Source organism: Mesoplodon mirus, assembly GCF_964341445.2.
Source record: "Mesoplodon mirus genome assembly, chromosome: 6".
Classification (NCBI taxonomy): domain Eukaryota; kingdom Metazoa; phylum Chordata; class Mammalia; order Artiodactyla; family Ziphiidae; genus Mesoplodon; species Mesoplodon mirus.
In genome coordinates, this window is record NC_138982.1 from 25,405,699 (window position 1) to 25,428,390 (window position 22,692).

General features: G+C 38.3%; 1 protein-coding gene across 2 annotated transcripts in view; it reads left to right on the forward strand.

The window, feature by feature from the left end:
- ZNF385D (zinc finger protein 385D) overlaps positions 1-22,692 on the forward strand; it is a gene marked incomplete at both ends in the record, with an annotated part of 955,511 nt that overhangs the window by 841,187 nt on the left and 91,632 nt on the right. The window lies entirely within an intron of this gene.

Consider the following 22,692-nt stretch of genomic DNA (forward strand, 5'->3'; position numbering starts at 1 on the left):
AGTTTCTGCTGAGAGATCAGCTGTTAACCTGATGGGGATTCCCTTGTGTGTTATTTTTTTTTCCCCTTGTTGCTTTTAATATGATTTCTTTGTGTTTAATTTTTGACAGTTTGATTAGTATGTGTCTTGGCGTATTTCTCCTTGGATTTATTCTGTATGGGACTCTCTGTGCCTCCTGGACTTGATTAACTATTTCCTTCCCCATATTAGGGAAGTTTTCAACTATAATCTCTTCAAATATTTTCTCAGTCCCTTTCTTTTTGTCTTCTTCTTCTGGAACCCCTATAATTCGAATGTTGGTGCATTTAATGTTGTCCCAGAGGTCTCTGAGACTGTCCTCTGTTCTTTTCATTCTTTTTTCTTTATTTTGCTCTGCATCAGTTATTTCCACTATTTTATCTTCCACTTCACTTATCCGTTATTCTGCCTCAGTTATTCTGCTATTGATCCCATCTAGAGTATTTTTCATTTCATGTATTGTGTTTTTAATCGATGCTTGATTCATCTTTAGTTCTTCTAGGTCCTTGTTAACTGTTTCTTGCATTTTGTCTACTCTATTTCCAAGATTTTGGATCTTGGAAATAGAGTCTTGGATCAGCTTTACTATCATTATTCTGAATTCTTTTTCAGGTAGACTGCCTATTACCTCTTCATTTGTTAGGTCTGGTAGGTTTTTATCTTGCTCCTTCACCTGCTGTGTGTTCTTCTGTCTTCTCATTTTGCTTATGTTACTGTGTTTGGGGTCTCCTTTTTGCAGGCTGCAGATTCGTAGTTCCCGTTGTTTTTGGTGTCTGTCCCCAGTGACTAAGGTTGTTTCAGTAGGTTGTGTAGGCTTCCTGGTGGGGGGGACTAATGCTTGTTTTCTTCTGGTTGTGGCTCGATCTTGTCTTTCTGGTGGACAGGTCCACGTCTGGTGGTGTGTTTTGGGGTGCCTGTGGCCTTATTATGTTTTTAGGTAGCCTCTCTGCTAATGGGTGGGGTTGTGTTCCTGCCTTGCTAGTTGCTTGGCATAGAGTGACCAGCACTGTAGCTTGCTGGTCGTTGAGTGAAGCTGGGTGCTGGTGTTGAGATGGAGATCTCTGGGAGATTTTCGCTGCTTGATATTATGTGGAGCTGGGAGGTCTCTTGTGGACCCGTGTCCTGAAGTTGGCTCTCCCACTTCAGAGGCACAGCACTGACTCCTGGCTGCAGCACCAAGAGCCTTTCATCCACCCGGCTCAGTATAACAGGGAGAAAAAGTAGAAAGAAAGAATTAGTTGAAGAAAGAAAGAGAGAGGGAAAGAAAGGAGGAAGGGAAGAAAGGAAGGAAGGAAGGAAGGAAGAAAGAAAGAAAGGAGGGAGGGAGGGAGGAAGGATGGAAAGAAAGAAAGGAGGGAGGGAGGGAGGAATGAAAGCAAAATGAAGAGTGAATGGAAGAAGGGAGGGAGGAAGGAAAGAAAGAAAGAAAGACAGGAGGGAGGGAGGGAGGAAGGAAAGAAAAAGAAAATGGAAAGAAGAAGGGTGGGAGGGAGGAAAGAAAAAGAAGGAAAGGAGGAGCGGAGGGAGGGAGGAAGGGAAGGTAGGAAAAAAAGAAAGAGCAGGTAAAGTAAAATAGAATAAAGTATGGAATATAGTAGCGTTATTAAAATTAAAAAGTAATTATTGAAAAAAAAAAGGACCGATAGAACCCTGGGACATATGGTGGAAGCAAAGCTATACCGAGAGAATCTTACACAGAAGATTACACATACACATTCACAAAAAGAGAGCAGGGGGGAAAATCAAAAATCTTGCTCTCCAAGTCTACCTCCTCAATTTGGGATAATTCGTTGTAAAAAGAGGAAAAGGGCGTGAAGTCTGAAATCTTGCTCTCTAAGTCCACCTCCTTAATTTGGGATAATTCGTTGTAAAAAGAGGAAAAGGGGGGAAAGTCTTAAATCTTGTCCTCAAAGTCCACTTCCTCAATTTGGGATGATTTGCTGTCCATTTATGCACTCCACAGACGCAGGGCACATCAAATGGACCGTGGAGCTTTAATCCGCTGCCTCCGAGGCTGCACAGAGAGATTTCCCTGTCTGCTCTCACAGCTCCCGGGTCTCAGCCTTGGACCTGGCCCCGCCTCTGCGCGTAGGTCGCCGGAGGGCGTCCGTTCTTCGCTCAGACAGGACGGGTTTAAAGGAGCCACTGATTCGGGGGCTCTGGCTCACTCAGGCAGAGGGGAGGGAGGGGCGCGCAGTGTGAGGCGGGCCTGCGGCGGCAGAGGCCGGCGTGACGTTGCAGCAGCCCGTGGCGCTCCGTGCGCTTTCCCGGAAAAGCCGTCCCCGGGTCCCGGGACCCCGGCAGTGGCGGGGTGCACAGGCCCCCCGGAAGGCGGGGCGGACAGTGACCCGCGCTTGCACACAGGCCCCTCAGCGGCGGCGGCGGCGGCAGCAGCCCCAGCGTCCCACGCCCGTCTCCGAGGTCCGCGCCTTTAGCCGCCGCTCGCGCCTGTCTCCAGCGCTTCCCCAAGCAGCCCTCTTAATGCCCTCTCCTCGCGCACCAGGAAACAAAAGGGAAAAAAGTCTCTTGCCTCTTCGGCAGCTCCAGACCCTTTCCCTGGACTCCCTCCGGGCTAGCCGTGGTGCACTAACCCCTTCAGGCTCTCTTCCTGCCGCCAGCCCCAGTCCTCTCCCTGAGCTTGGACTGAAAGCCGATACCCGAGCCTCAGCTCCCAGCCCCGCCTGCCCCGGCGGCCAAGCAGACAAGCCTCTCGGGCTGGTGTGTGCCTGAGGGCACCGATCCTCTGTGCCGGAATCTCTCCGCTTTGCCCTCCACACCCCTGTTGCTGTGCTCTCCTCCGCTACTCCGAAGCTTTCCCCCTCCGCCACCTGCAGTCTCCGCCCGCACAGGGGCTTGTAGTGTGTGGAAACCTTTCCTCCTTCACGGCTCCCTCCCACTGGTGCAGGTCCCGTCCCTATCCTATTGTCTCTCTTTATTCTTTTTTTCTTTTGCCCTACCCAGGTATGTGGGGAGTTTCTTGCCTTTTGGGGGGTCTGAGGTCTTCTGTCAGCGTTCAGTAACTGTTCTGTAGGAGTTGTTCCACGTGTAGATGAATTTCTGATGTATCTGTGGGGAGGAAGGTGATCTCCGCGTCTTACTCTTCCGCCAACTTCCTCCGGGGACCGATAAACAGAAATCTAAAGAAGAAAATGATCCTGGAAGTTGTTGAAAGTGTTTTTATTTGGAATATTTACTCAGAATGTTGTACTATGGACCACTGACAGATAGAAACTTTTGTACAATTGCTGCCTACATTTCAGATATGGGATATGGATGATTTAATTTTTAAAGCATTTTTCATTAGGCTTGGAGAATTTATATCAGAGCTATAGCCAGAAGGAAGCCAAAATATTCCATTTTGAAGAATATCTTAAAATCTAATTATCAGAAGTCTATATTTAGTTAAATGTGATGTTGAATAGACTGAAATTTTTGCAACATGTACAAAATTCACCACTTTGTGTTCTCCTTCCCAAATACGTCTTTTCACGCCCACCTTCCCACTGCTGACATATTAGGATGGGCATATGAAATTGCTGGTTTTATAGGTCAAAATGGCCAAATGCTAACAATTTCGTATGATTCATACATATGTGCATGCAAATCCACTTTGGTTATTCAAACAGTAATCCAGCATGGGAGAAACACTTTATCTGAAAACAGATTGCTCTTTTTTGCTGATTTTAAAAAAAAACTGGAAATCTAGAAATCCCCTAAAAGCCTCATTACCTGCACCAAGGTCGATCTGTGTGTCATAATAATTAGAGTGTCCTGAGCAGTAATAGATATAATGATCATGTATTGAGAATGTGATGTTTTTAAATTCAGTCTCCTTTAATCCTTATGATGCCAAGCTCATCAAGGACAGGGAATGCGTCTGTTTTTGTTTTTTTTTTTTACCTCTAGCCCTAGATCTAGCCCAGAGTTGAGTTCATGGTATGGATTCTCACAATATTCGATGCAAGAATAAATGAACAAACAATCAAGGATTGTTACCTTGGCTTTGCTAATGAGAAGTTCAATCTCTGACTGTATAAACTCCCTGTACCTTCAAGGAGTGGGTCTGGGATTGAACCTGGTCTTCTGACCACAGAATCCACACATGTCATTAGGTATAGTGCTTCCCTGCAGCCACAACAAAAGGGAAGATACACTCCAATTTTGTTTCCTGTTTTCTTGAAAGGTTTTGGGGAAATGTGACCCGCATCTGAATTACAAAGAAAATGAGAGAGTAAGAGTTGAAACTAAGTGTGATGTAAGTCAAGCCAACGTTTAATTAAACAAAAAACCCCAACAAAACCATTGTTTATTTTCCCACCAAAACTCTAAAGAAAAAGTAAATCTGAATTGTGTCTTTTTATGTAACTTAACAAGTGCTAGAATATTTGAGGAAGAAAAAGGAATGTTCCTGAAACACTACATATCTTGTTCCCTGTTTCTTTAAAATATACTATGACCGTAGCAGCTAAGGTTTTAAACGGAAAGGTACCTCTTACAATATCCCTTTTCTCCATCCCTTCCTCTTGAGGCTCCCAAAGAAAGTCCTCATGTCCCGTCTGAAGAGAGATCCACCAGTATCTGTGGGGAGGAAGACTAAGAAGCTGAGGATCATTTTCTCATCTCCTTCCACTCTTAGCTTGTAACCCAGCAGTTCCTCTTTATTCTCTGTTACCTGCAAGGAGGGAAGATTTCTTTGTAAGCACTTTTAAGAGCACAGTTATGTCGATGATATTAGGTTGGGAAGATCTAGCTCCTTGCCAGTAAGGAAATCATAGACTAGTTGGCTATGCATGCTCACAAATTTATTTACCTCTCCTATCTAGGTATCTATCAATCCATAAAGTCATATATTGGTCCCTTTGGATGAGACTCAGGAATTCCTTCCTCCCCAATATCTTCTTCATTTCCTCTTTTCCTGTGTTCTCAGTCTTCAACACCCTGGAAAGCTCTTCTCCCTGCACTTCTGTCAGAGCTGGGCATCTGGTCACCTGGTCACCTGGTCAACTCCTGCCATCCTATTTTCCCTTAGGTGTAACTACAGCAGGAAAGGACAACTTCAGATCTTGCATCCCCTGGGTTCTGGAGGGGCACTTAGATTTCTCAAGTTCCTTAGAATGAAATGCCCATGAAACAAACTTTGTGTGCTCATGCTGAGGGTTTATGCTATCATAATAGCATAACCCTTGTAAGTTATTATGAAAACATTCTTAACATCTCTTTTTCTACGTTGCTAAGACTATTGATATATCCTCCTCCCATTAGCATACCTGATTGGGGGCCGTTAGTGGAGGTTCCCAAAAGGGGATGAGTCTGAGGATTGCATAGAGAAAAAGCTAACCCTTCCACAAAAGGGTTACAGTGTGATAAAGAGTGAGTAGATAAAAGACAGGAATGGAGATTCCAGAATGTCTCACTCAAATTTAGTCTTTGTTCAAGGCACTGAAATTTTACTTTTTAATTTGATTCTCACGAAGTAAAAAATAGCCTTTCCTATAATAATTTTGCAAATGAAGAAGCTGAGGTTTGGAGAATAGTCACTTGCTTAAGGTCACACAGTCCATGAGTGGTAAGCCAAAATTTAAATGCAAACTTAGTTTCATTCCATTTTACTTAGAATAAGACGTATGCCTAATGTTTAGCTCATAGACTTGGGGTAATGATCTTCTGGGTTGTATTAATATTTATACAATGATTTATGGATTTTTGCATTGACACACCCATTTCCAGCCAATGTTTCTTATCTTCTTCACTTGAAGTTAATGAAAAATGAACGAATGTTTACAAAAGGGACTTAAAATTGATAGATGAAATTCAGGAAAGACTGAAAAAAAGAATCACAAGATTATCTTGCTGTGTTTCCTAGAGAGATTTTTTTTAAAGGCATGAGTAAATTATTTTAATTTTTAAGCTTTCTAAGTGTGTGATGAGAAAGGGCTGTGAGGAAAAATGAAGAAACATAAAAGTCTGTCGATTAGAAGGGTTCTTGGGAAAAAAGTAGTACTTATTTTTGAAGTGCATGATATTAAAATCGTGGGGAGTTTCATCAATCATTTTCAGGTCTCTTTAGGAAAGGGCGAGGTCTTTTGATGTATTCTGTCAAAGTTAAATAGGATATCAGAAACTAAAATTCTATTGCACTGTGGTAAGAAGACATTACCTGACTTTGATGAGAAAACCCTTGAGTCTTGGCTCTGCTTTTGGTTTCAGGTAGAGGATTTGGGAAAACTGGGTGTGCCAACTGTACCAGGGAAACAGTGATCTAGTAAGAATTGACAACGAATTATATGGAAATGGTGACTTGGGTCTGTTCAGATCTGTGGCTCAGCATGTCCCCTAGATGTTTCTTTACTCCAAGCTATCCAAAGAAATACTTAAATAAGCTGAAAGAGAGACAAGTTACATTCTTGTGTCTCTTAAAATCAAGGAACTGTAGATTTTCAGAGCACTTTGGTGCTTCATTTAGGCAAATATTAGCTAAAAAGAATTTTTGCAGGCTTAATTAATTGTGCCTATCTGCTCACATGGCCTTTCTTCTTTACATTGGCTGGGAAGTCTCTGTTTATTAGGTTTAAAGCATAATAAGAAGATAGATGCATTCATTAGTTTAATATAACTCTGGTCGTTGTGTAAATCAATCAAAAGTTATACAGTGGCTCTAATCATAGATAATTAAATGTTGCTTATGCAGCATCCAAAATATGTGTCCTTCATCCATTGGCACATCTCTTCCAAGCGGTGATTCAGGAATCTAGGCCCTTCTATCTTATGGTTTTAACATCTTTAACGTGGAGCTTCCAAAATGGTTATGCTCAACTGAATCAAACAGGCAGAAGGGGAAGGAGCCTGGAAAACTGTGTCTGGGAAGTTTAGTAAACCCAGCTGGACATACTGCAGATGACTTCCACTCATCCTTTGTCACTCAGACACATAGCCACTTAAGTATAAGAGAAGTGTCATCTGGCTGCGGCCCAAAGAAGAATAAATCTCCCTGACATTGTGACTGGAAACTGGCTAGAATATTACAAAAATTATTCTGTCTAGTTTCTGTGTTAAAAGATAGAGGATCATAGAAGAAAGTGGGAAATCTTCTCTATCACATAGGTACTTTTTTAAAATATTTTTTTGTTCTTCCTAGATCTATTTTTTTCACTTTGCTAAATATCTGCATTGAAGGCAGAAATATTTGAAAAATTCTGTCTGGTGTTCTGGAGGGATCGTGAGCCTTGGAGACAGAAAGACCTGGTTTCACATCTTTCCTTTGAGGTTTACTCCTTATGGACCTTGGGCAAGTCACTTAAATATTATGAACAGCAGTTTCCTTATCTGTGAAATAGATACAGTTAAATCTAATTTTGACGGAAACTACAAACCTTACATAAAGTCCCTTCAATCCTACATAGAATATATTAGCTGGCAAATATTTGGTAGCTATTTTTACCATTTTTAGGGCACCTATGTGTTCTTTGCTCCTCACCTGAAAATCGATGGAAAGGGTTTGGATTACTTATGTTAACTCTAAGCTACTGTAGCAAATAAACCCTAAACTAGACAGACTTAGAAAACATAGATGCTTTTTTGTCTTTTCTATGATCTCTGCAGTGAGCATTTCTGGTTGCCACAAGCTTTACTCCACGTGGTTTTGGTGATTTAGCCAGCCATAGCCATTGCAGACACTGAGGATATTGAATACCAGAGGATAGCCAATGTAAAATATTAATCTGTGGAAGAAAGCCTAAAGTTAATATTCCTATGGATAATTAAGATCAGACTCTTTTTTTAGTCTTTATCTCACAGTATACTTTCACAGTAACTAATAAATCATTTTGCTCAGTAACCTGACTATTAACCTTTTGTACCATTGCAAAAGGTATCTATTTTAGGGATAGGGAACATTTCATACTGGTGGTGAAATGATTTATGTTGGGTGTATGAATAAAGTTAGGAGACTATTCGGGAGCCTTGCTTTCACTTTTCTAGCTTGTTGCTTACTGTACCAGCTACCTCACCTCCTCCTCAGAGCAGAAGTCCTCATGAGGATGTGAACCCCAAAATCTTGATCAAACGTAGAAATGTTGAAGATACATTAATAAGTGAATAAAATATTTTATATAACAGTAAAGAGTGTGATCTCATTTTTTGCATGATAATATGTAATTATCATTCAGCAAATAGATATTGAGCACCTTCTATGACAGAAAAAGATTCCTGAAAGCCTGAAAGTAGTAATACAAGATAATTTGTTTATAGGTTATCTACATTACTCCTTCTCTTTATTTAAGATTTTCAGATTTTCTACTCTATGGAATTTTTGTTTTAAAGTGAAAGTATTTTAAGATAACTCATTGATATTATTAAATTATTAACTAATCTTTGTGCTTTTACAAATGATAGAATCGAAATGCAGGTCTGCTTCCAGATATCCACTTAAAATAAGGAAACATATATTAGTAGAATTAAATAAGATAATAGTGCCCAGTTCAGAATGATAGTGTCAGGAGGTTGAAGTTTGTGTCTGGAGGCCACCTGAATTGGCAACTCCATGACCAAGCATTCGAATCCATCATTTATTCCAGACCTTTCCAAAATCCATTGTTTCAATTAATTAAGCATTAAATTATCCTGTCTTATATCATAATCACCAACAATATGCATTTTGCAAAATCCAGTGGACACTTCTATTCTCTCCTTTTCCCTGATGTGACAGCAACAGGCAATAGTGATAACCATTCCCTTCCAGAAGCTCTTATCTCTTTTGGCTTTCACAGTACCAGATTCTTTAGGTTTTTGTACTATTTCCATGGCCACATCTTCTTCACCTCCTTTTCTTACTCCTCTTCTGCAGTGCCTATCTATATATTGGAATACCCCACAGCATAAACATGTTGAATACATAAATATTTAAATGAACAGATAAATAAGCACATCAATAAATCTAATCTTTAACCCAAAGGCATCACATTCATAGTGCAAGTTTTAGGAAATGGGAGCACAGTCAGCAGAGGAGCTCATCCCTTTGAAGTTTGTTTGCAGGACTCACCCTGCAAAGGTGAAAACACTTCTTTGAATAAACAACCTCAAGGAACAGGGACTCCAAACATTCCTTGTGGAAAACTGAATTTTGGAATAATTTTGCAAACTCCATGCTTGATTTTTCTCTTGGTTTCCATGCAGCTTGGATCACTGGATCATTCTTGAAGTTCTTTTGTTGTTTTAACATATTAAATTAGTTAATTACAGCTGAAAATGTAGTGGAAAATAGCATCTGTTTACACTGTAATAATATAAAAATTACTTACCAGTAACAGAATAAAGAGCAATTTGCAAAAGCTAATAATATTTGTGCATTTGTCTGCAGAAAGTAAATTGTTAATATATGCCCAACGGGGAAAATCACTTGCTGGTTTAAGCAGTAGAAGCAGTGATATTAACAAGCACCACTTAGACAACTTCTATATTTAGGACTGGATCCAAAATGTTCCAGCTTGTCATGAAAAGGTAGAGTTTATTAATTTTGTTAACTTACTTTCACCTTGGAAGTTCAAACAATTTAGAGATTCAGATAATACCACAGAAAATCCAGTGGCCTAGAAATTTCTCAATATTTGCCAAGTCAAAATTTCAATTACCCTTATTTAGAGAAAACTTTCTTTTTTACTTTTTTTTAGTGCTAATCACAAATACTATGGGAAAAACACATGTCAAATGCAGTTCCTGTTTTGACCTCCTGCTCCAAACTATGGAAATTAAAAGTCAGTTTAAAAATTCAAAATTAACATTTGAATATGTTGAAAAAATGGTTTTAGTAATCTAACTATGTTGCAGCTTTTAGTTTGCTTCTTCACATGTAGAAACCAGAGAGAGCATAAAATTTATAATTATTGAGACATTTTTAAGTATCACACTTATAAAATTTTTATTACATTTTAATAAATAAAAATGATTATAGAACAGACCCTTTCTCCTTTGATCATAATAGAGACAGATGACATATTTGAAAGTAAGATTAGGTTTTTTTTCCTTATATTTATCAGGGAGAGAGAGAAAAAAAATCTATATGAAGTTAGTCTTTAAAGTCCCCTTTTCTAGAAGACAGGATGAAACCTATTCAACTAACATAGCCTCACTTCAGTTATGTTAATAATATTCATTAAGCACAGTCTTCTACATTTCGTCAGCCTTTGATTAGGACTCCCGTCCTGCCTCCTTGCTTTTGACTTACCCTTTAATAAGGTTCCTGTAAATGGCTAATTCCATCTACTATAATTTTAACTCAGAGATTAGGACCAGGTTCTGCCAGGTTTGGAGGCTACCTCATTGTAGCTTTCAGTAGTCAGACTTTATCAATCCTCATTTTACTGCTCTACTTTTAAAACTTTTATCTTTATAAATCTAGTTTCTAGAGACCAAATGCTGAGGTATGATATTTCATGTAACAGAGAGAAATGTGCCCTGCTGAAACTGCAGAAATGCATTTCTGGGGCTCTGAGGAGCTCCGGTTCTTTATGGCTCAGTGCAGAAAGAATTCAGTGAGAGGAGAAGTGATTTATTAAAATAGGATGCTGTAAGGTTTACCAGTGGGCAGGCAAAAGGGTGCTGCCCTGAGAACTTAGTGGGCTACAGTTTTATAATCAAAGGAAAAATGGGGAGGGGGAGAAGACCACCTTCTTCCTCATTGTTGAGTAGATGTCACGCTTCCATCATCAGCTCCTTCTTCATGTCAGGTGGGGGAGTTTTCTTGTCCTTACATGGTCAAACCAGGACTGTATGGAGAAATGGAAATGAGCAAGAAGGCATATACTAAACATACTATACTATACTAACATATACTAAAGTATGGTAAATCATCTCAGGGTTTCACTATAATGTCACCCTTTCTTTAGATTTTGTTTTTAGTGCATGCAAAGGAATATGTACTAGGAATCATTAACTTACCACACTCTGCAGGATGTGGGTCTCATTCCATCATTGTTTTATTGTTTTGGGGCATGCCTCATGCTTCTGTTGCATGTTTTTTTTTGCTAAGCAAGCCTGCTTGGTTTGTGGCTAAGCAAACCTGCTTTCTTGAGTGATTATTAACTTACAGGGATCTACCATACTTTTTTTCTTTACTTATGATTCCTTAGTGGGATTTAATCACCTATTTTTTCCTTTTACTCTGTCTCTATCACTTTCCTTCTAGTTAACTCAGTTTGGCATGAGGATGAAAAGGGAATGATTCTCTCTATGCTGAAACTTGAAGATTTTAAGCACTTTAAGAAAAGACTTAAAAAAAAAAAGCTGAGTGATGAAGTATACTCTAGCTCAATGAAGAATTTGAAAATCTGTTGTTGCATACACTGTCAGTTGGAGGCTTAGTTCATTCATTCAAATGTTGCAGCTGATTAAGGATTGTGTTTCAGTGGTTAAACAGGAAAAAATCTTTTATTTGCCTTTCAAATTTCATTTCCCAACAGCTTCAGCTACCATCTGTTGCTGATAACTCCCCAATTTAGCTACAGCCCAGACTTCATCTCTAATCTCCAAGACCATATAGCTAACTGCAGAGTGCATGTTTTATTTAGATGTTTTAAAGACTCCTCAAACTCAACATATCCCAAACCAGCCCACGCTCTTCCCCCAGACATCTGGGCCTCTTTGAATATCAGCAGTTCTGGGAAATGGAACCTCTAATCATGCGTTTACAAGCAGAAGCCATTGGCGCATCTTTGCGACCTCCCCTCAAAATTCACCATGAATGCTTGACGTTTCCAACTTACATATTAACCACACGTGTGCACTCTTCTCTCTCTACTTTCACCATCATCATCCAGTTCTTAGGTGTGGCCATCTCTTCATGAACCCTCACAATAATAATAGAACCTCTGCTCCTTACCCGCTCTTGCTCTTCTCCTCCCATGCACACTCTTTGTTCCTGCCCAAGTGATCTTGTAAAAATGCAAGCATGTTTATGTTTCTGTATTTCTTAAGACCGTTAAGCAGCCTTCCATTTGAACAGAGAGTAAAAAACATAACCCTGAACTGCACCTACAGGTCTCTCTCTGCCAGAACTGACTTGTGCCCAAAGATACTCCCTGATGACTGAAGGCTTCATATTTTGGGATTTAATCACACACTTTGTTTAGTAAATCAGCATTAATTTATTGGACCTGGTATTGAAAGAATCTAACTAGGGTAGACCCTCAGATAGAATGATGCTAATAATAGTATCTAAAACATGGTCCTGCAATAAACTCTGAGTGAAATTAAATGAATTAATGACCACAGAAATTGACAACTTTTTTTTTATTAATGAGCTTAATATCTATTTAGTCTTACCTGTGTTCTATGCAAGGTTAGCCACGATGAAGTCACATAATAGGATTGTTTTCCATTGTCCACTCCCATTGGGATTAAGGAGTTATAAGTGTGGTCTCTGGAGTACAAGTACTTTTGCCCTTCCTACACAGTTGAGCTGCTCTAAGTTTCAAGATCTCAGTCTCCTCATGTATAAGATGACCTTGATAACTGCAATTCCCTTGTAGGTCTTTGTAAGGCATCAGTGAGAATATTCATATACAGCCTTTAGCACACCACATGGCCCAGAGAAGCATTTCCATAAAAGCCTCACACTAACATCCATTGGGTAAAGGACCAGCAGGATCTCCTCAATGCATTTATGAATCACTTATCTTTTCCTCCTAGCATCACCCTGGGGAAAAACCCTCTGGCCAGAATGCTCCCAAGAATTACTGAATGAACATGGGGGATACTGTGGTCTCAGCACCTCTTTGTGAAAGTTTTCTCTAAAGCCTAAACTGTTGGGATTGGCACTCTTTCTTGCTAATACAACTCACCTATACCATGGTCAATCGGGAAACATAAACACAATTTTATTTATGCCATGGGAGGAAATTTTGACATAATAGGGAATCAGGCATTTATACATGTCCAGATAAATCAGTCTTCTGGAGTCATTGTCTCTTCCTTGCTCACCCTTCTTCTAAAGTTAATCCAAGGCCAAAGCCATTTTTTTCTGCAACTTTGGTAAATGAAAGTTGAAAACAACGGCAACAAAAACAAATGCTTTTTTCTGCCCACCAAATATGTTCCTAAGTCCAGGAAGAAACTCTTATTTGAGAATCTGGGTGGATTTCCCCAGGTTTTGCCCGTAAAATGTCTCACTTCAGACCTCTTTGGTCAAACGGGTGTCCTGAGGTCAGGTCAGGTTGGCTGAGCTTCTCTTATTTAAAAGCATTTTCTTTTCCTTTTTTCCTAGAACCACAATTTCCACAAAAACACAATTTTTTTCACAATTTGCATCCATCTCAAGAGTTCTCTAACTTAGACACCAAAGTTATTTATACAAATAAACATTAGTTTTCCTTTCTTTTGACAAAAAATAGCATTTATTCTCATTATTGAGACCATATTCTGTCCCAAGAAGCCTTAGGTACTTTGCCATAATTTATTTCATTGAATTGGGTTAGGGCTTTGCCAGTTTTTCTAATGGCTGTTGTTTTTTTCCTCCTAATTTTCTAGATATGTTTTATGGAATGTAGAGCTTAACCCCTTTGCAGTAGGACTTTCAAATATGGCTCGTATTTTTTTTCTCATCTTTTGAGTTTGCCTATGGTATTTTTCTTTTGGAGGGTTTTTTGTTTTTTTTTTTACTCAAACAGAAAGTCACAAAAATTATAATCATCCTCATCAGTTCACTCAGTCCCATGTAATTGATTTTTTTATCTTGATCTTTTGTTAGCACTTTTATGAATTCATCAGTTTTCCATTAGAGTTCTGAAAATGCTTATTCATTCAGTTCAGCAGTATAGTCAGTTACCAGAAACGTGTACTTGTCAGAGTCTTTTCCATGAATTCCTTGAAGATGAAAACCTTTTATAGGAAAATTCTTGTGAAAGCATCAGAGTACACCCAGAACTGTCTGTAAATGACAAAAGACTTAAAAATGACCATGGTTAAAGATTTGATGAAAGCTTATAATAATGCATTTGACAAGGAAATTTAATTATTTCTGAGATATACATTTTAAAGTAATAACTAGAATTATGACATAACATTATAACAGAACATACAAGATTTTTAGAAATTTCATGTAATGTCTGAAACATTTATATTAACATATTTCCATACAAATAACCCAAAGAAAGTTTAGTATTAGTTGTTTTTTGTTTGTTTGTTTGTTTGTATTTTTATACTGCAGGTTCTTATTAGTCATCAATTTTATACACATCAGTGTATACATGTCAATCCCAATCGCCCAATTCATCCTATGGTATTTTTAATAGAGAAGATGTATTAATGTGGCTGAATTTATCAGTGTGTCTCATTCTCCACTCTGTCCCCATAACGACAACTGTCCCCATAACTACAAAAGTGTTTACCCACTGTTCAGTGAGTCCTTTGTGACTGAATGAACAGTGAAAAGCCTGGAATACGGGTGTGCTATTGCCATCGGAGTTGAGGTTCTTGAGGTTATTTATGTCCTAATCCCATCTCTTCCCAGTGCACACAAAGTTCTTCAGAAAAATGCTATGGTACTTAACACTGAGAAAACGTCTGCTCAACTATATACCATATATTTTGTGGGCTCCACAAACCTCATTTACAATTACATATTTCAGCGGGGATCTTTGAAACAAATTCATTAAAAGAACAATCAGAACAATTCTCAGATTCATGAATTAGAGATGAGAAATGCTATAAAACTAGAGGGAGGAAGCCTTCCTTGATTTATGGAGAAGTAGGGAATTTAATATTTTTCCCCAAATGGAAGGTGCTCTTTTTCAGCAAATGCAGGGTATTGATTATTATGTGGATTTGTACGGAGGAAAATGGGTTAATCATGTCATAGTTAATTTCTGTATATTGTTTTAGAGCAATATAGAGAAAATATTCCATTTGGAAAATTTAACAATAGTGTTAATAGTGAAATAGCATTCTCCACATCCTGAAAATTTCTCTATGTGTATTTAAGAGAATTTGGACTTATAGAAAAATCTTAAAATGAAAAGTCATCACTGGACACATTCATGGCACTTCCAGATTTAAAAAAAGAAAGTTATTCATCAAAATTTTTAAAAAGTGAAACAATCTCCATATTATTCCTTGCTGCATCCTATGCAAAGAGAGCTCCCATAAATAGCACAATTTACAGTTGATAGTAAGCTCCTCTCTGAGAAAAAATAATAGTTTGTGTTTCTGCCAGATGCTTTTCTAGCATTAAGTGCTATAAATATGCCCTGAAGTGTGTTCAACAGATAAGGCAAAGTGCCAAATAATGGCAGAGAATTAAGTTGCACCCTGTTCACATACAGAATCCATTGAGACACCATATGCATATTTACATTTTAAAATCAAAATGTGAAATTAATTCAATGTGCATTTAATAGGAACCTATTTAGAAATCTCTGCTAGGTCCCAGGGACAAAATGATGAGGTCTTTCTCTCTCTGTTGAGGAATTTACTCTCTATCAGAAGAAACAGACATTTAACCCTAGTTATGGCAGTGATGTCAGTGCTATAAGGAGTCACTCCCTGTACCCAAGGCCACATGGAACTGGTGACCTGTGATGAACAGGTATCTGCCAGACAAGTGAAGCTGCTCCAGGCAGAGGGAGAAGGCTTTGAAAATGATTTATTCTTGTGGTATTTTCCTTAAGAGAATAAAAGGGAGGGCTTTCCCTCATTTATCTACACTGCAGGCAGTTATTCTTGTCAGAGAGCAGACATCATGACTGGGGTGATGGGTAGGTAGGTTTCTTGGGGGAGGAGGTTGGGACGATTTAGGGGAAGCATGCAGGTCACACCCGGAAATAAAGTTTTTCTCTGCACCTGATACCAACACCTTTGACAGCTTGACCCTCGGACATGATTAGATTCAACATCTCTAATTCCCCCACACTTTCCAAGGGTAGGTGACAGTCACGCACTGAGGGGAGTCTTCATCTGTGGACATGGTCAAGGGCTACTGTATGCTGGTTGAGTAGTTAGACACAATGGTTTTTCTGATTTCTCTGAGTTTCTTACAAGAAATTATTGTGATTATACAATAGAGTTAAAACTCATTTGCGGTCTTTCATTTACAAAAAGATCCCCAAAAGACTGAGCAAGCTTCACCAGAACCAAATATTCCTTTTGGCTCAATTAGAGCTGAGTCAGGCTGGGACCTGGGCCCCTTTGCTGCAGTGCTTGCACCTGGACAAATGTCTCCTCCAACAAGCAAATACAAAGAAATTATAAGGGACTAAAAATACCTGCATGCATGCACAGCTGGGGCAAATTATGGACAACAAGATACAAAAAAACCAAAAACCCAACTGCCACTTCTCAGGAATCGGGAGCAAAACCAGTGTGTCAGGAGCAAAAGCAGGGCACTGTGCATGCCCCCTGCACTCAGCACCACCAAAGGGCTGGGCAGATCACCTAAGCCACACCTCTGGCCTGAGCCCTGGCCACACCCTTCCCCTCACTCCACATAAGGAACCAGCTCAGTCCCGCTAGGGCAGTGAGCAAGGGAACCTGTTAAGCCTTGCCTGAATTTCTTGTCTGTCCTCTTATCAATTTCTATTGATCGGAGAAGGCCAAGAACCCTGGTTGGTATCAGATCATGAGCACCAGCTTCCAAAGCCCACTGTCAGCCAGTGTCTCCCAATCAGGATCCCACCATCAGAGGTCACAGAGACAGCTGTTTGTACCCCAGACATACAAGAACAGTGGTTTCACAACAGGAGCCAGGCAAAAACTCTCAAATTAGCCTCTCTTACTCAAATAAGTGCTATTTTTATCATCCACATTAGATACTTGAAAACATTAAGTACTTAATATTTAAAAATCATGAAGTTTCTAGATGAGTTGAGCAGCTTTGAAAAAGATAAGTGAGTCCATCAAGATTTTTTCACAACCACTTAGTGACAAGGTATTTTTGTTGCTTATAAAAGTTAGTTATCTAATATATCTGAGAAATTGTGGCATGCCTCTCTTCTTTCTCTCTATGTTTATTTAGAATTTGTTTTTTTCAGTGACTACTGGTAGTGTATAAAAATGACCCTACTCTTGTGGTATTATCTTTTTGTTTTTTCTATTTTTCTATTCCTGAGGCAGGTACTATTCATTTCTGTACTGAAGAGTACAGAAGACAGGAACACATTTAAAGTAAGGCATCAATCATTTGAACTCAGAGAGAACACTCTTAAATGAATCATGTTTTTCACTTTGGGACTCAATGCAAGTGAATTTTCACTTTTATTCATATTGTATTCATCTACCTAAATGTTAGCTGCACAATCACAGATTAAAATAAGTTGTTAAATATTCTTTATGGGGCATGTAATTAAGGAATAAAAATATCTTTCTCATGTCATTTTCCCCATTTAGTAAGAGAATTTGAAAAGTACATGTCTTCACATCAGTAAGGAAAATGTATAACCATAAACTATTCTATCTTGAAATTTCTTCTTCAAATATTTTGTTAAGTGGTGTAACAGAGAAGGCAGTCTCTTGGCTTACTAGCATGGTTTTTATTTGCCTGCTGGCTAGGAGTTTCCTTCAATTAAAACAGCCTTAAGTACATAAAGAAAGAACTTAGCCATGGCTAACACTGAATCAGTTAATACAAATATAATAGTGAGTTAGGTGCTTGTTATAGTGAGGTTTTAAAAGACATGACACAGGGCCTTGCTTTTGCTTATTTTTTTACAGAACTAGCGATTCCCTCAGCCCCCCCCCACACACAAATGGATCACAGCAAAGCATTCAACATAGAGGTACAAACAATGGGTTCAGAGGTCATGCTGCAACAATAATTAGCTTGTAGAGAAAAGGTAAAATGTACAGAGAGAATCACAAGGGCTTGGAAAGCTCTTATATGGGTTTTGAGAGTTACAAGATTTCCAAAATTGATCTGTTATTTTGAATTCATCCCTCTTGAATAGAAGTTCCCCAATTCCCTATGTTATCTGAGTTATTTTTTACTTCTTTTTATGGCTTGTTGTTAAGGAAAGAAACTTTTGATTATTTTTCTTGAGTAATGCACATTACTCACAGTTAGACATATAGAAAGGTTCAATCTTCAAATGACTATATATTGATCTTTTAAAACCTAGACATTGGCCACTTATACAAGAAAGGGCCATCTTTGGAGAAAATGTACTAATATTTAGGATGAGTGGTTCTAAAACTTTAGTATGCTTCAGGAGCACCTGGAAAGGTTGTAAAACATGGATTGCTGAGCTTCATAGCCATAGTTTCAGATTCAGTGGGTCTGGGAAAGAAGTTGAGAATTTGCATTCCTTTATTTTTTTTTCAAGTTCACTGAATATCATCTTATTGCTTTTTTTAATTGAAGTATAATTGATTTACAGTATTATGTTAGTTTCACATGTACAGCATAGTGATTCATTCTTTTTTTCAGATTATATTCCATTATAGGTTATTATAAGATGTTGGGTACAATTCCCTGCATTTCCAACAAGCTCCCAGCTGCCACTGCTGCTACTCATCTGGGGACCACACTCTAAGAACTAATGCTTTATATGAGTATTAAATGAAACTGAGAGTTGATAATAAACAAATTAAGATAGAATCATTAGAAACTTTCTATTGATATATACAAAAGTGATATTCAAAATATTTAACAAGCCACTGAACAGTTAGAATGCATACTGGTCTTAATCCACATGGCTGAACCTATGCAAATGGCCTCAATATTAGATTTGAGTGAGTGTATGCAACATAAAAACAACTGTACAGGGCTTCCCTGGTGGTGCAGTGGTTGAGAGTCTGCCTGCCGATGCAGGGGACACAGGTTCGTGCCCTGGTCCAGGAAGATCCCACATGCCGCGGAGAGGCTGGGCCCGTGAGCCATGGCCACTGAGCCTGTGCGTCCGGAGCCTGTGCTCCACAACGGGAGAGACCACAACAGTGAGAGGCCCGCATACCACAAAAAAAATAAAAACAACAACAACAAAAAACAACTGTACAGAGATAAATACAAATTTTAAACTTTTTTCCAGGAGTAGTTTTTCAATAGTTTTCAAAATAAAAATCTAAAGTAAGTGTTTTAGAGTTTAGGATACTATATCTTTTTATCAGTTCATTTTTTTTATATCCAAAACAACAATCTAAGTTAAAGTTTTGAAATCAATAATTTTCCTAAAAAATAAAGAATTCCTGTGTTCAAGTATTATCTCTTGTCTCCCCAAAGAGGATGGTAACTTCTTTCATAACCACTCTTTATTTTTCTGATGTTACACTTTAATAAGATAATGTTCATTTTATTTTAATAAAAATTTAATGTGATAAAATTAAATGACATCAGAAACTAACAAAGACCACCTTGTTCTTTTTGAAATCACGTGTTCATGAAAATGAACTGGTTATCATTACCATATATGTATGCTTATAGTAAACTTCTTAGTTCTTAAAAAGCATATTAAGACACTTTATGCTAAAGACATGCAGATTAAAATTGTACAAGGTATTGGAGCTAATGGAATAAAAGGATACATGAACACTAATTTTGCAGTGAGTTTCACAGAATAATAGTGATTTATAACAAAGCCTCATAGACAAGCAAAATAGATGTGTGTATATGTGTGCATGTGTTTCAAAATGATGAAACTCTTCCAAGTGTTAGCCATTTAATGGTTATTTTTATCTACTTTGGAACTTCAGTTGCATTTAAACCTGAAGGCTTTTTGAAATACTGAAAACAAATTTTGAAGATTGAAAAGTCTGACTGGCTACTGATGGCTAGGATTGGTGATGACATTTAAAATGGCATCACTATTCTGCAGGAATGTGTGTGCATATCTTTAATGTCACCACTTGACTCTGGGATGACACTTGTTAGATTTCATGGTGTCATGTGCTAGTTCAAGGTCGGCAATAGTGATTTTTATTACACAATACCTGAATATTCCACTTATGATCTAAAAGGAACTTGTTGAAAGCAATGTTTTCTTGTTCTCTGTGTACTTTGATCACCTAATTCTCTTTGAGTTTTAAAATACAGAATTCTGACATGTGCTGTGATGATGAAGTAGTGTACTTACTTAACTTTGAAATTATTCCTGTGAAAAATAATAGTCTGTTTGTGTTAGATGGTTCCCAGGTTTCTGAGGATGACTTGACTCAGAGACTGGCTAATAAATAATAGGAGATAACCTTGGAGGGAAAATGGCATGCTACATACACCCAGCACCTCTCTGCCCAAAGGCAAAGCAGATGAGGCCAAAGACACATCTCTGTCCAACTACTGCTTTTTAAAAAATCTCTCAGCATGATTCCTTCTTAGGCTGCAGCTTTGTCTACAGTCACAGAAAGGTTAGATGTGGCTGAAAAATCTATCCAGTCCAGTGAAGTGGGCTAACAGGGTAAGGAGAGCTGTCTGGGCTTTCTTCATTTACACAAGGAACATGCCTTTATGCAACACACCTGTATCAAGGGGGCTTGCAGCAACATGGATGCAACTAGAGATTCTCATACTAAGTGAAGTCAGACAAAGACAAATACCATATGATATCACTTATATGTGGAATCTAAAATATGACACACATTAACTTACCTATAACAGAAACAGACTCACAGACATAGAGAACAGACTGGTGGTTGCCAAGGGGGAAGAAGGGTGGGGGAAGGAAGGATTGGGAGTTTGGGATTAGCATATGCAAACTATTGTATATAGAGAATGGATAAACAACAAGGTCCTACTGTATAGCACAGAGAATTATATTCAACATCCTATGATAAACCATAGTGGAAAAGAATACCAAAAAAAAGAAGTTCAGGGGACAGTATACATAGATATTAAAATTAATACCAGTAGAACCCAAGAACAGTCCAATAAATTATACAAACATAAAGATCAATGACAAAGAAAATTTACAGTATCCAGAAGGGTTATCTGTCTACATTCTGTTTCCAACTTGTATATCGACGTCTACCCCTAGCACACACACACCCTACACCACCACAATCACATTGAGGCTACCCCAATCAGCCTCCACTATATCCAACATTTCCCCCGAAATTCTACATGCCTTGGTCTCTCCATAGCATTTTGGACCTCCATACCATTCAACTTTTTCTTTTTAAATTTGTGGGAGGCTCACTTGCTTTTTTTTAAATAGCACATATTTTTAATTGTTATCAGGGTGCTTTGGGACTATTATTCAATTAACAAGTGAGTGTGCATATTGTCTTCTTTTGTTTTGCTTATTAATATATCAGGGGTCTCGATTGGGAGCCTACCAACTATTGGTAATTTGATCACTCTCTTTTCCCCACACCTCCCTGAGCCATTTCAGTTGTTCGAAGCATTGGCTTAGCTGTATCTGTGCAGAGGTTTTTTGTTTGTTTGTTTTTTCAGCCAGGGGGCGCGGGATATATGTACACTCTTAACTGTCAGGATTCTTTTGGAGTAAACGTCTTAATATCTAAAATAGTGACATTCACCTGGTCCTATGGTGTATTAAAACAAAGTCATATCTGATTTGAAATACCACTGAGAATATAGATTTGCCAGGAACCTTAGAATGAATGTATATGTACAAAATGTATATTTTGAAGGTATATGTGGGGATAGCACTGTTCATCTCAACCTTATATTTTAATATGCATTATATATAAAGCATTCACTTCTATACCAGGAGTAGGAGGTGAACCTTGCTTTAAGGGAAAGTACATCATCAGCTGTCTAGAGAAGATGACCAATTATATATTGTGGAATTAATTGATTACAGCATCATGCCCTCAAAAGATATACCCAAAGGATTTGAATTATTGGAAATAAATCAAAAAGGAGAAAAAAGGGACACCACTCTGTCCATCAAAATAGCATTTTCCATGTAGAATCAAACCAATCCAATCTATCACTGGTTCCTCAATTAACTATAGTAAGTCTTAACTTCATATTTTGACTCACACTATGTCTTTTGATGTTATGTGTTGTTGGAAAACATGCATGAGTGTCCTCTCTGTTCAAACTGTTTCTAATATACAATTTCCTTGTCCAGTGTTCTTTCAATAAAGGTACCTAGTCCTTTGAGGATACTTGTCAGAATGATGCAAGTGAAGGTGTGGATTATATATTTATCTACTTATAAAAATATATTATACTGCAACACCCTACCTACCACAGTTGCTGTGATGAAAAGGTCAATGTGCATTTTTCTGGCAAAATGGAGCATTGAGTTTAAATAAGTCATGGGAAGAGATGCATAGATACTATACAGAATTAGTCCTCCACCGAGATTTCTTCCTTGTGAGGTGATAGTTTTAAAGGTTTTGAGCTGGAAAACCTTCTAATCTAAGAATCTCCCTGCCCACTTCCACCTCACCCTAAGCCACAAAGGCTTCCCCTTCACCACCAATAACTTAACATTAATAAATATATATTTCTTTAAGATGATTTTCTATCTCATTGTCTCTCCAATACCAAAAGATAAGGTTAAGAAAATATAAACTTGGGAAAATATATATTACTATTTATAGAAATCTCAGAAAGCAAAGGCAAAAGTATTACATTGGCCCCATGAAGTGTTCAAAACACACTGGATCCTCCTGGCAATGGACCAGGGCACAAAGGACACACGTGTTGAAAGAGTACCTTGAACTTTTCAAACTACCCTCTGTGGGAAGCAAAGAGAAAGAAAGAATTGTAAAATTGCCCAGCTTCCA